Source organism: Gavialis gangeticus, unplaced genomic scaffold (assembly GCF_001723915.1).
Source record: "Gavialis gangeticus isolate Ggan-Ray unplaced genomic scaffold, GavGan_comp1, whole genome shotgun sequence".
NCBI classification, from domain to species: Eukaryota; Metazoa; Chordata; order Crocodylia; family Gavialidae; genus Gavialis; species Gavialis gangeticus.
Window position 1 is genome coordinate 12,415,210 of NW_017729015.1, and position 12,147 is coordinate 12,427,356.

The window sequence follows — 12,147 nt, forward strand, 5'->3', positions numbered from 1 at the left end:
GCATTTGAGTCTCTTTTCCAAAAGATGCATGTATGGCTCATTACCGGGAAAGAAAAACTTGATGATGAGCCTGGCCTTAGGATGCTCCTTGGGTCTCTCCCTCAAAACTGCAGCTACCCATGTCATCAACCCTTTCACCCATTTACTGCAGCTAACCCTCTTTCCCTGACCTGGCATCTCCTAGGAGCTTCTCTTGCAGTGTTCACTCTCAGGTAAGGTGCTTGCTTGGTTTCAGGAGCACCAGATAATTTTCCTAGCTATTACCTGGCCCCTGTCCTGACAGCACCTCCTGGAAAGCTACCAATCAGTCACAGGTGGGGTTAAGCCCCTGGCAGCTAGCCCAGGAAAAACAATAAAGGGGAACGACAGGCTAACTCAAAACACTGGCTATAGTTTGCTAAATACCTACACTTAACTGCCTCATTCGCACAAGTGCAAAGTTTGGTGCCACTTCCAGCAGCAGCATTCATCTTCTGGGGACCCCAGTACAAAGGTTTAATTTCAGGCCCCTACACTTTGTCATTTCCTACAGTATCATGAATCCCTAAAGTAATGCAGCGTAATAGGGGCCTCACCTGCTTAAGCCCCTTGCAGTAAAACAATTCTTTGCAAACTACACAATAATGTTAGGACAGTGCAAAAGAGGTCCCCAAGCTACAGACTAGTGATAGAGAGCAATCCTCTTAACCCCACAAGTTCAAGACTCCTCAGGCTCACCTCCAAGTCACGCAACTACTAAAAATAACAACAAACAACAACAACCATGAAGAAAAAAAAAGTACACAGTAGCTTTGTGGTCTGGTTTTCAATATTTGAACTCCCTTTGCCCAGTCCCAGGCTCCCAAATTTCCCCCCAAAATAGGGTATGCATCATTTTGACCTGTTTCTGCAGAGAGAGAATCAGAGAAAACATTCTCCTAATGGCACAAAGCTTCCATCTTCTCCCCAAGCCCCTCACCTCTATTTAATAGTACATCCCCTACTAAACCTGATCTCCTTTCATCCCCCTCAAGCACCTCCTCAGCTCCTACATCAGCCCAGCAAACAATTATGTGCCTCCCCACCACACACCACAATTGTATACCAGCCCCAACCTCACACCTGCTTCTTACCCTCAATGTACTTCTCCAGCAGCTCTAGAGTTTCTTCAGTACCTTTCTTTTTGAGACCAGAAGTGCAGTTGAAATAGAGACCACCACCCCCCTCTTTTTTTTTTTTTTTTTTTTTTTTGCAGGCTTGTATTAGGGTTGTATGCAGCATGAGCTCCTCACCTCCTAATTGCCCTTCCCAGCCCAGGTGATGCACAGGTGGAAGAATTTAAGAACTGGTTGGCTTAATCTTCACAGTCACCTTGAGTGGACAAGGAGACATTCAGACCTAGAAGCTAAGCCTTTCCTATTTCTCTCCAAGGGGTATAGTATTATCTGCTCATACTCTTTTCTTAGGGGGAGGATGTAAGGTCTTTCTGCAGCAGCTAATGGTAGCAATCTTTTTTTAAAAAAGGTTAAAAGCTGCATGTGCCTGAAATTTCTCCTTTCACAAAATCTTGTACCACCAGGGCCCAAATTATCCCTGTGGCCATGGCTTAATAGAGAGCTGCGCTGCTTGGAGCCTGAGAATCAAAGTAAGTAACATTTTGGGGAATGACCTACTATGGGTGTGGGAGCAGAGGGTTGTAAATGCAAGCCCGGAGGTGTTTGCACAGCTGAACTCTTGCACGTTCTCGGGTCTTTGCAGCATGTTCATTAAAGTTCTGGCTTATAGCTTTGCCTGGGTGCTGGCTGGATTATTGCTAATGAATCAAGCTGGCTCTTCTGCTATTCAGACAGCTCTATTTCATACCCTTAATTCTGGACTTGCCTGAAATTATCCCACATGCTTGAAGCTCTAGGAATAGATTCATATTATGAATCAGAAACGCCACAAAAGAAGGTGGGGGTGGTATACATGTATTAAAATCAAACCTAAAACTTAGTTACTAAAATGTTACTTATGTAGGTACTTAACTGGCCTTCTTTGCCAGCGCTTCCGAGCATCCCACTGTCATTAATGAATTTAGTTTCTAAAAGATTCATGGAGTTTAAGGGCAGAAGAGGCTATTATATTAACTGCTACGACCTCTAGAATACCACAGGCCATTAAAATTCACCCAGTTACCACTGCAGTGAGCCCAATAACTTGTGTTTGACTTAAAGTATTGCTTATGTTGCACTAAAAATATGTAGCGGAAAGGCATCCGGTCTTGATGTGAAGACATCAACACAAGGAGAATCTACCATTTCCCTTGGTAATTTGTTCCAGTGGTTAATCGCCCTTGCTAAAGAAATTTGTGTCTAAGCTCTCATTTGAATGCGTCTGGCTTCAGCTTCCAGCCATCGGTTCTCGTTATGCGTTCCTCTGGTAGACTAAAAAGCCATTTATTGCTGAGTATTTTCTCCCTGTGAAGGTGCTTATACACTGTAATCAGGTCACTTCTCAGTCTCTCTTTCTGATGAGCTAATTTTCTCACTGTCAGGCACTTTCTCCAGCCCTCAAATCATTCTTGTGGCTCTCTTCTGTGCCCCTTTCAATCTTGCAACAACCTGCTCAAATGGGGACACCAGAACTGGAGGCAATGTTCCTTGATCCATCTCATCTACACAGAAGGACAATCCTCGCCCTATTCCTATGCACTCTGTCCCTGCTTGCGTGTCCATGGGTTGGGTACCACAATGTTCTTGTTTGCTCACTCTGACCCCTTGCAATACAGTCACCGTTTCCTAGGTGTGGCCTGTGTTCCTTGATTTAAAGTATTTGTTGAGCTAAAAATATCTAGCAGAAAGGCATCCAGTCTTGGGGGGGCTGGACCTCATGATCTGCAAAGTCCCTTCCAGCACCTAACAATCTATGAATCTGGCTGTATTTGCATTGCATTTAAATGAGCTCCGATTACCTCCCAACCCAGATTTGCTTTTAATGACTGCCCTATCGTTGTTATCAGTCATTTGCAAACAGTGCATTTGTCTTTCCTTCAAGATCATTGACAAAATTGAGTGGTGCTGGGCTTCATATTGACCACTCCTGGAACCACACTAGAAACCTCCCCAATTCAGTAATTCTTCTTCACTGGCCACTACTCCTTGAGAGTTGCCCAGCTCTTATTTCATTTAACCCTAGCTCTCATGTTAGTGCTTAGCGATGTATATATTTTTTTTAATTGGAGAATTGTGCAGTACTGAATTGCACACTTAAGGGCAGAATCCTATTTCACTTTATGTATCTCAAATGGCAGCCTTCCAGCTGCATAACTTGCATTTTTGGCACTTGCATACAGTTTGTCACCTGCTTCCCCTCGCTGCTGCTGTACATGCTCACTTAGCTGTGCTCTGGCTAGGCAGGCACGTAGCTCTGTACACCTCATACCTGAGTGTGAATCGGTGCTGATATTGTGGCCTGTGAAAACCTGGAGTAGGAAGTCTGTCTTGCCATGGTTCTAGGCATCCCATGTAATTAAAGAGTTTGAAGCTGTATCTCACTGACTCTCTCCGGCACATGGTATTAATGTGCCTTCTTTCTTTACCTTGCTTATCTTGCAGCTGTCTCCAGCAGGCAGAGGAGCCACTGCATCTTGCATTTAGTATTCACTGGATGGAGAGCAGTGGGAGACTTCCTGGCCCTTTGGGAGCAAGGGCCAACCAGGAGCTGCTCCCTTTCAATATAGCATCCATCTCTTCATTCACACACCTTTTTTATAGTTTGGGGCTTTTTTCCTCCTGGAAGGGCATGGGGTGGGCAGCTTAAAAAAACAACATTGGAAAGGTGATGGGATGATGCCTATTGACCATGGCACTATTGGGGAAGTAATAAATAAATAATTAAAAAAAAAAAAAACAAAACAAAACACTGATTCAAATCCCTTATGGCAAGGGTAGGGGCTAGAACCGGGACATCCTGCTTTCTAGGCAAGTACCCTAACCTCTCAGCTGCTTATGCTAGGCTGTAAGAGGCACTTCTTCCTCCTGGTTTTCATCGGGCCAGAATTTCGGGACTCGCTTATGCTAGAACCCCATACCTGATTGGCCAGAGCAAAGCCTGAGCGTGCCCAGTAGCTTGCACGTCCACACTTCACAAGGAATGGGATCACAGACTGTGTAAGTGCCAAAAATGGCAGTTATGCATCTGGAAGACTATCATTTGGGTGTGTAAAGTGAAATGGGATTCTTCCCTAAGTCCCCATGGCATGTTCGAAGAGTGTTTTTTGGTGTTTCAGATATTGTTTCTTGTAATTGTGGGCAGTTGGAAGGGGGCGCAAGACAGGAATTTTGTAGGTTCCTTTGGCTAACGATTGTTTGAGACCATGGAGGCCTGCACTTGAATAGGCCCTTTGGGCTGTCTACTCCTATGTTTCTATGCCTAGTGTTGCCATTTATCAATCAATCAAACTGGTAATCTCATCAAAGAATGCAAATAGATTTGTTTGAGGCCTACTTTCCATAAAACCACGCTGACTGGCATTAATAATGTGCAATGTACACACACCGTGCAGAAGCATCCCCTCCTTATCTGGCAGATGGGGCAACTGAGTCATGGAGCTTGGACCAACATCTCTTTACAAGGTAGTGACAGAGCCATAAACTGAACCTTGGTTCTCCTACTGCCCAGCCCAGGGCCTTGGCTTCAGAGCCCTTCTTCCTGCCTCCTCTTCCATACTAAGCTTTTCTTATTTTTGTGGTTTTAATGCAATCCTTTATCAGACCTGCCTTTAGACATAGATGCTAGGGACAGAAGTTGCACACAAACCAGTTTAAGTGATGAGAAACTGGTTTAAATGTGTAACAGAACATTAGCTCAGTGCACATTAAACCAGTTTCAAAATGGCCAAAACTGGTTTAAAACACTCCTTGTTGAATGTAGTATCAGACTTAACTGATTTGGGTAAAATGGGTCTATGGAAGTTCTGTCCCAGACCCCTTAGTTTAAGGGTCCCCCAGCATGCCCTGCAGCCTGAGGCTGAGCTGTGCTGTCTGCTCCAGACAGCAGGGCTGGCCCTGCCCTTCCACTCTGTAGCTGGAGCAGGGGCAGGCCATGGCCAGACACCAGCCCAGCATGGCCCCCTAAAGCTAAGGGAGCAGGGAGGGCGTTTATTCATCCACAGCGTGCAGGGGGCATGGCAGCAGTGGCAGCTGCAGACACATAAGTCCCTGCAGCAAGCAGCTAAAAGGCTCCATGCCTGGTGGTGCCTATGAGCCAGCCTGTGCAGCTGTAGGTACGATTAACATGGCAGCTGGACTGGCCACACAGGACAAGGCGCCCATCTGCAGCTGCAGCACTGTCACCTCCACACCGCTACCTGTGCGTGCCAGGCCAGGCCGTTATGGAGTTGCAGTCAGCTGGAAAGGGCCATGACCCGGCCCAGGCTGGCCCTGCTATCTGCCTGCCTCAGCTGGGACCGGGGCTGTGGATGCTGCTGAGGGTGGGCATGGAGGGGCTGGCTTGGGCCAGTGGGGCAGGGCCCTTGCCAGCCAGCTGCAGCTCCACAATGGCCTGGCTTGGGCATGGGAAGCTAGAAGCAATCTGGCTGCAACTCCCATGGCCCCAAACTGAGCCACAGCTGGCTGGGAAGCAGGGCCCTGTGGTCCAGCCTGGCCCAGCCCCACCATCTTTGCCCCTCACCTGGGGCTGGGGCTGAGGTGGGCTAGCCCACGGGCACTACTGAGGATGGGCATGGAGGGACCAGGCTGTTCCCAGCCATCTGCAGCATAGACTGGGGACATGGGAGCTGTGTACCCAGATTTCTTCTAGCTCTCCATGCCCAGGCGAGGCCAGATTGTCAGGGAGCCATTGCAGTGGGGAAGGGGCTGTCCATGCCCCAGCTCTTGCTGCTTGGTCCTGGCTGAGGTCTGGCCACACGCCCTTCCTCTCACCCCCTAACCCTCATCCGAAAAGTCTGGTAAGGGCTGGGCTCCCCACAGGCCAGGGTGGGGGTTTAAACCCCTTCCCAAACATGGTTGGGCGTGCCACGGCCTGGCCATGCCTGCCCCAGCTCAGCTCCCCTCTGCCACTGCCAAAGGGAAGGCTCACTCTACCGTCCCTCTGGTTTCTGGTCTGAGCCACTGCAGGCATGTGTTTGCATTTCCAGAATTAATAGTGAATGTCTATTCACTTGCAAATCGGTCCAATCTACGCAGGTTAGACTAACCTGCAAAGATGGAATCAATTCAGGCTCTGGCTTTTTGAATGCTGTACTTAGCTAGAGAGCCTTTTGTTTTCTTTTACATGTTGTTGTAGTAATAATAATAATAATAGTATATATGCTACAGAGAAGGTGCTAGCTCTCAGGTAATTGGGTCTATTGTAGCTGAGAGTCGAATGAGAATACATACCAATTACTGTCAAGCTTTATTCTCTGCTAGTGTTCAAGTTAAACTCACCAGCACAAAAGCAGACAAAGGTGTGTTTAATGCCAGCTATAAAGAGAAAACAAAAACAAAAAAATAAAAACTTCCATGAAGCCTGACCCCGCTGGAGAGGCAATGGAAGCAGATTATTATTGTGCAAAGCACAGGGAAATTAAAAACAAACACAGAAGCTGTTTGGTTACAGAAACCTAATTAAATTCCCATCGGTCTTAATATCAAACTCCTCAAGGTAGGAAGTTTTGTTTGCTGTGGAGTTGGGGAACATGTTTAGATGACACAGAGGTTTATGGTTGCTAAAACCAACCAGCTAGTGCTACATGAAGGTGAGGGCCTGGTTTAATTTACAGCAGTTCCCATAAAGTAGCAGAGGTCCACCCGAAGGGGTGCGAATGCCTGTGGCTGTCTTTAATGTGTTGTATGGGAGCCAAGGAACTACAGCTCCCAACATTTACAATGTTCAGTATCAACAGCAGCAAAATAGAACAACACTGTGCAAGGTCTCCGAGTCCCTGTGGAATATACCTCCAGAGTGGAAATCTGGTCCAGAGCAGCTGTGCCGTACCAGAACTTAGTTGTAGTCTTTGGCGTTGGAGAAGATTGCTGCCCTGATCCTTTGCTGGGTTAAGACTTATGTGTATAAAGCGGCTACCGTTGTGGGGCAGTGCTCTCCGATGAGGGAAGTGGGAGGCTTACTCCCAGAACAAAAGGCAATTCTTTTGGTTAAAGTCTTGCCCTGAAACTTAGGAGTTCTGGATTTAAATCTCATCACGGTCAGCACCGTACCTAGACTCTTAGTGGCCCCAGGCAACTTTTTAGTATGGGGGGGGGGGGCACCTTTGCCAGAGATGATAATTTTTTAGTTGTTATTATCACCATCTTTGGGCCCTCTTTCTGTCTGGGCCCCAGTATGCCCATGCCTGTGTCTGGTCCTGATCTCGGTCACAGGTTCCCTCTGCTGCTGTCTAAATTGGGTGTTCTCAATGTCTGTGGGCCAGATCCAGCCTGTTGGACTCCCCATAGGTCTAGAAATTTGGTGGTGGGGGAGCAGAAGCCATTAAAACTGCCACTGCTCCCTGGCTGGGCCCTGCTCCTTGCACCCAGATCAGGGACCCAGCTGGATCCTGTTCCACTCATTCTGTTGGGCTCAATAACCAGATTTGGCCCATGGACTGACCCGGCACTGCTCATACAGCCCACTGGGCAAAAAGTTGGGCACTGCTAGTTTAAATCACTTACCTGAAAACTGCTCCTCCAGTAAAATAGGGACAACAATATTTCCAGAACTAGCTACTAGGCAGTTTGTAGGCCAAGTTTCTTCTTGTCTTTTTAAGCTGTAAATTTCTTGGGACGGGGACTGTCTTGCAGTAAATCTGCATTGATACACAAGGGCTAGATGTTACTTAAATCTTCGTGGTGGGGCACCTTTGGTGCCTGCCACTGCCAGCAGAACCAATCAGGTGGTCACCTGGCAGCCAGGAGGCTGCCTGATTGGAGGAGGACTGGGCAGCCAGGGTATAAGACCCGACCCAAGGAGCAGGGCTGCTGGTTGCAACTGGGAGCCAATGAATGAACATCATATGGCCTGAGTGTGCTCCTCCCAGAACATCTGGAAGCTAGTGTAGGAACTATGGGGAAGGAGGAGGTTCCTAGGGACCCGGGGGGTCCAGAGCTGGGAGGGGGCTGAAAGCCGTGGGGCTGTAGAAAGGCCAGCTTATAGTGAGGGGCCATGTAGACGGGCCCAAGAAAGGGGCCAGGATAGCTTATTGAGAGAGGCTAGGTAGACAAGGGTCCAGAGAAGATGTAAGCTAGCCTAAGTAGAAGGGGCTTAGAGTTTGTAGGTCTACAGAGGGCCTAGGTAAGCCCTTGAATAGAACTGTTGAAAGCGTGGGTGACTGAGGAAAAGCCTGAGGAAGCTGAAGGAGTGGAACTGACCCTGGAGGGGTCTGTGGAGGGGCTCAGATGAGCCCAGTGTTGTAAAGAGCTGCTTTGTATAAGATCTGTGGGGCTCCAGACAAGCCTGGTGTGAGAGAGGACTGATTTAATGGGAGGGCCCAGGGGTGGGCCTCTATTGAGGGAGAGAGTCAGTTGTTTATGGCTTGACCCAGGGGCCCAAGTTGGGGCCCAGGCTCAAATGGCTGAAGGGCAAGCCTGCCCATTGTGAGGGGCAGGTCAGGGTGGCAGGGAGATCTGGCACCCCGACTGGCCAGAGAGTAGGGCCAGGCTCAAGTGAGTGAAGGTCTCAAGGGAGAGACCACCGGTGAGAGAGTAAGGGGGTTGGTCATCAAGCAGGCTGAACTGATGGAGGCTGAAGCTCGGCCACCTGATGGGAGATATTCTGTAAGGGGCCTGACAGAGAAATGGGGCCAGCAACTGAAGGTTATGTTATGATGTAGGGGACTGGAACAGAGTGCCCAGGAGCGAGCATCCCAGGAAGAACATCTAGGAGCCCAGAGGGAGGAGAGAGACTAGGGCGGATAGGCCTGCAGTGGTCCTGGGGCATGACCTAAAACAACACCCTGCTGGGGTTGGATGGTGTGGTGGGGTTGCCTGTGGTGGGGCGGTCCCCAGGAAATGCCACACTGGTGCCTCCCTAGTGAAAGCTAACTATGGGGTGCTGGGAAGCCTCAGCCTCTGACTTATGGGTGACCCGAAGGAGGGGAAAGTCTAGGAGAGCACACCCTGAGAGAGAAGCACCAGGCTTGGGTGATAATGACCCCAGTGAGGGGCAAGGAGCCTAATGAGAAGGAAGGAGCCCAAAGGGTGTGTGAGAGTAGAGACCCCAGAGAGGAGGCATGTGGCCAAGGCACGTCTAAGGACATCTGAGGCTGAGTCTGTGCCAAAGGCTGGGCCAAGGTAGGTCTGAGAATGCCTGAGGCTAAGTTTGGGCCCGTGGCCAAGTGTGGCTTGGCAATGGGGCTGGGGGAGTTGGAAGTGATTTTTTGGATGCCATCTGCAAGGCATGGGACACAGTGAAGGGAGGTCAGAGCTATGTATTTTGCTCTTGGCATTGGGGCTTGGAATGGGCAGCCTCCTGCTTAAATTAATATCTGATTTTGTACAACAGCAAAAGTGCGGCAGGGGAGGCAAGATGGCCTGCCCCCGTCTAGGACAGTCTAATATTGTGACCAGCCTGAAAACTACCCCCATCACACTTCTAAGCCAGCATGATGCATATTTTATAACAATGAGGTAAGGAAAATTCCTTCAGTTTCCCACTGGATGCAAGAAAAACTTTAGTTACAGAGGAGAGGAAAGGAAGAGAGAATCTTCCTTCATAGTTCCTCTACTGAAAACAGGTTTTGCAGGAAATTATTTAATTGGCACATACAGTTTAAGCGCATGGGCAGATGCGGATGGCTTATCTATCTATCTAGATACTCATACTCACTATTTGGAGGGGGGGAAAAAAGCATTTCAAGGATACAATAATAACAATGCTAATTTTCACTTACAGCTCTTTCTGCTGTGGCACTCAAAGTACTTCAAAAACATTAATGAATTAACCCTCACAACACCCCTGTGAAAAAGGTAAGTGTTAATTATCCCCATTTTGCATTACACATAGGCAGTTCTGCTTTGCTAAGAGGAAATGACTAGGCAAGATTTTTATTATTTTTGTTGTTTGTTTTGAAGCCTAGCTGTTAAGTGATTGGTTTTCAGAGGAAAGTTCCAATCACTGAACAGGAGACACAAAAGCAGACCCCCGTTCTGGCATGCACTCCCATTCCTGTGTGGAGCCCCCGTAGCATAAACGAGACTGCAAAGCTCCTGCGGTATTGTCTGACCCAAGCAACAAAAACCCCGTTTTCTTCCTCTGCAACAAGTTCTAGAGGTTTTTTGCTTTCTATTTTGTTTGATGCAAACCAAGATTGTGATATAACGGCATGACAGCAGGAGGCAGAGCTCTATGAAGAACATGCAACTATTGCAATGAAAAATCACCCTCCCTAGCTATGCTGGATTGGATCTTCCTCCTTGAGAAGCTTAACCTCAGTGGCGTAGGTCTGGCATAACAGCCTTATACCACCAAACTCGTCCATCCCACAGATGGCAAAGATGGGGGTATGGGATAGACACGGCTATAACACACTGCACCCTATTTATTCTGGGTTACTGAGCAATAAAGGAGGTTCTTTGGGCTTGTTTCTCAGCCAGCAGGCTATAAAAGAGGAAGGGGGCAGCATCACATCCAGCTGTTTTTTGACTTCCAAGCCTGAATGCCCAAGTGCCCGTTGACAGCCAGGGTCAGCTTTTGGCAGGGGTGAGAACTTGTCCATCCAGAGCAGTGGCAGGACACCATAACAGCTCTACTACTACATTCCTCTACCAGATAGTGATAGGGCTCCACTGATAACCACAAGCAAATGGAGATGTGTAGTATGAAATGTTTCCTTGAATCTCTGTAGTGCTACCATGCATTTTTTTTGGCTCTGAGTCCACAGATACTCAGGCCAGAATTGCTTAGGAGTCTAGCTCCTGTTCCGGCACTTAAATGAAGTGGCCAGCCTTTAAAAAAAGTACTCAGCACCCAACCTATCCTATATAGATCACTCTGTTCCCAAGAAAAATGCGGCCAGTCTATCTCAGTTACTTATTATCTAACTAAGCCAGTGATTGTCAGTCTTTTTGGACTCGAGGCACCCTTTGGGTATGCTTTTAGCTCGCTCTTTATTTTATTTTTTACTACAAAAAAAATAACAGAGCAATTCTTCCTCTGCAAAGAACTCAGGCCACGATGAGTCAAAATGGCTTAAAGACTATGGATTCCTGTCTGAAATCTCTGGGTTTATCTTGTGAATTGTGCTTGCCCACCTAACAGTGTTAACATTGCGTGGCATCCTGCAGCACCCTTGAAAGGATCTTGAGGCACCCTAGAGCACTGCAGCACCCTGGTTGAGAATCACTTAGTTGAGTATTTGTCAGGCAGGTAGTTCCTTTGCTAAGATTAATCAATGAGGCTTATTAAGCATCTGTTTAATTTGATTCCTTTAAGCACACATGGAAGTCGATGGGAACTAAAGCTCTGCAGTTATTTATGTTTTGTCAAATGGGGCCCACTTACACGTGTATGGAAATTTGGAGGGTAAGAGTGGTGTACTTTTAGCTATGGGTGGGTGAGAGAGCTGTCTAATTAGCACATCAATTGGAACTTTTTTTTGTCTACAACTTAGTTTCTTTCTTCCTTGCAGAGTCTTCTTTTATTTTCTTCCTGATCTCTACTTCAGATGTCTCCTTTCCGACGAACACCCAATATGTAATGCATCAGTAAAGACTAACAATGAGCGCTTCACTTTCACTTGTCAGCAGGGTACAGTAAACCTTTTAATTCAAGCTTATCCAATTGGAAATGTAGGTAATTGATGTGAACTCAAAAAATATATAATTTGGCGGGGGGGCTCTCCCCCTCGTCTCCTTTCCACACAGCCTGCACCTCAGTCAATCATGCAGGCTTGGTTAATCTGCAGATCTATTATCACCTTCCATTGCCTGCATTTACTTGAGCAAAACTTCCACCAGGAAGGAGACTATATGTGAACAAGGTGTAAATATATATGTATTTCAGTTTATTGGTCATCACTGGTACCTGAAAATGAAATTGCAGTGAGGGGGAAACAAAAAAATTCAATTATAACTGAGACTGCTTGGTTGAATGCTGGCTCTGCCTGTTTTTGGGGGTGATGGAAGGACAAATGCACCTCCTGTTTCATGCATATTCCTCTCCCTTCATGCACAGCTCCTTTATCTGATG

General features: G+C 47.4%; 1 long non-coding RNA gene across 2 annotated transcripts; it reads left to right on the plus strand.

Moving 5' to 3' along the window:
• Positions 1-1,323: 1,323 nt before the first annotated feature.
• LOC109294254 lies at positions 1,324-11,649 on the plus strand. 2 transcript variants are annotated; one of them, XR_002096496.1, is made up of 4 exons: positions 1,324-1,412; positions 1,559-1,624; positions 9,853-9,926; positions 11,590-11,649. It is a non-coding gene; the product is annotated as an uncharacterized LOC109294254 (long non-coding RNA). The 2 variants fall into 2 exon arrangements; XR_002096495.1 differs by lacking the exon at positions 1,324-1,412 and having other exon boundaries at positions 1,447-1,624.
• Positions 11,650-12,147: the final 498 nt, after the last annotated feature.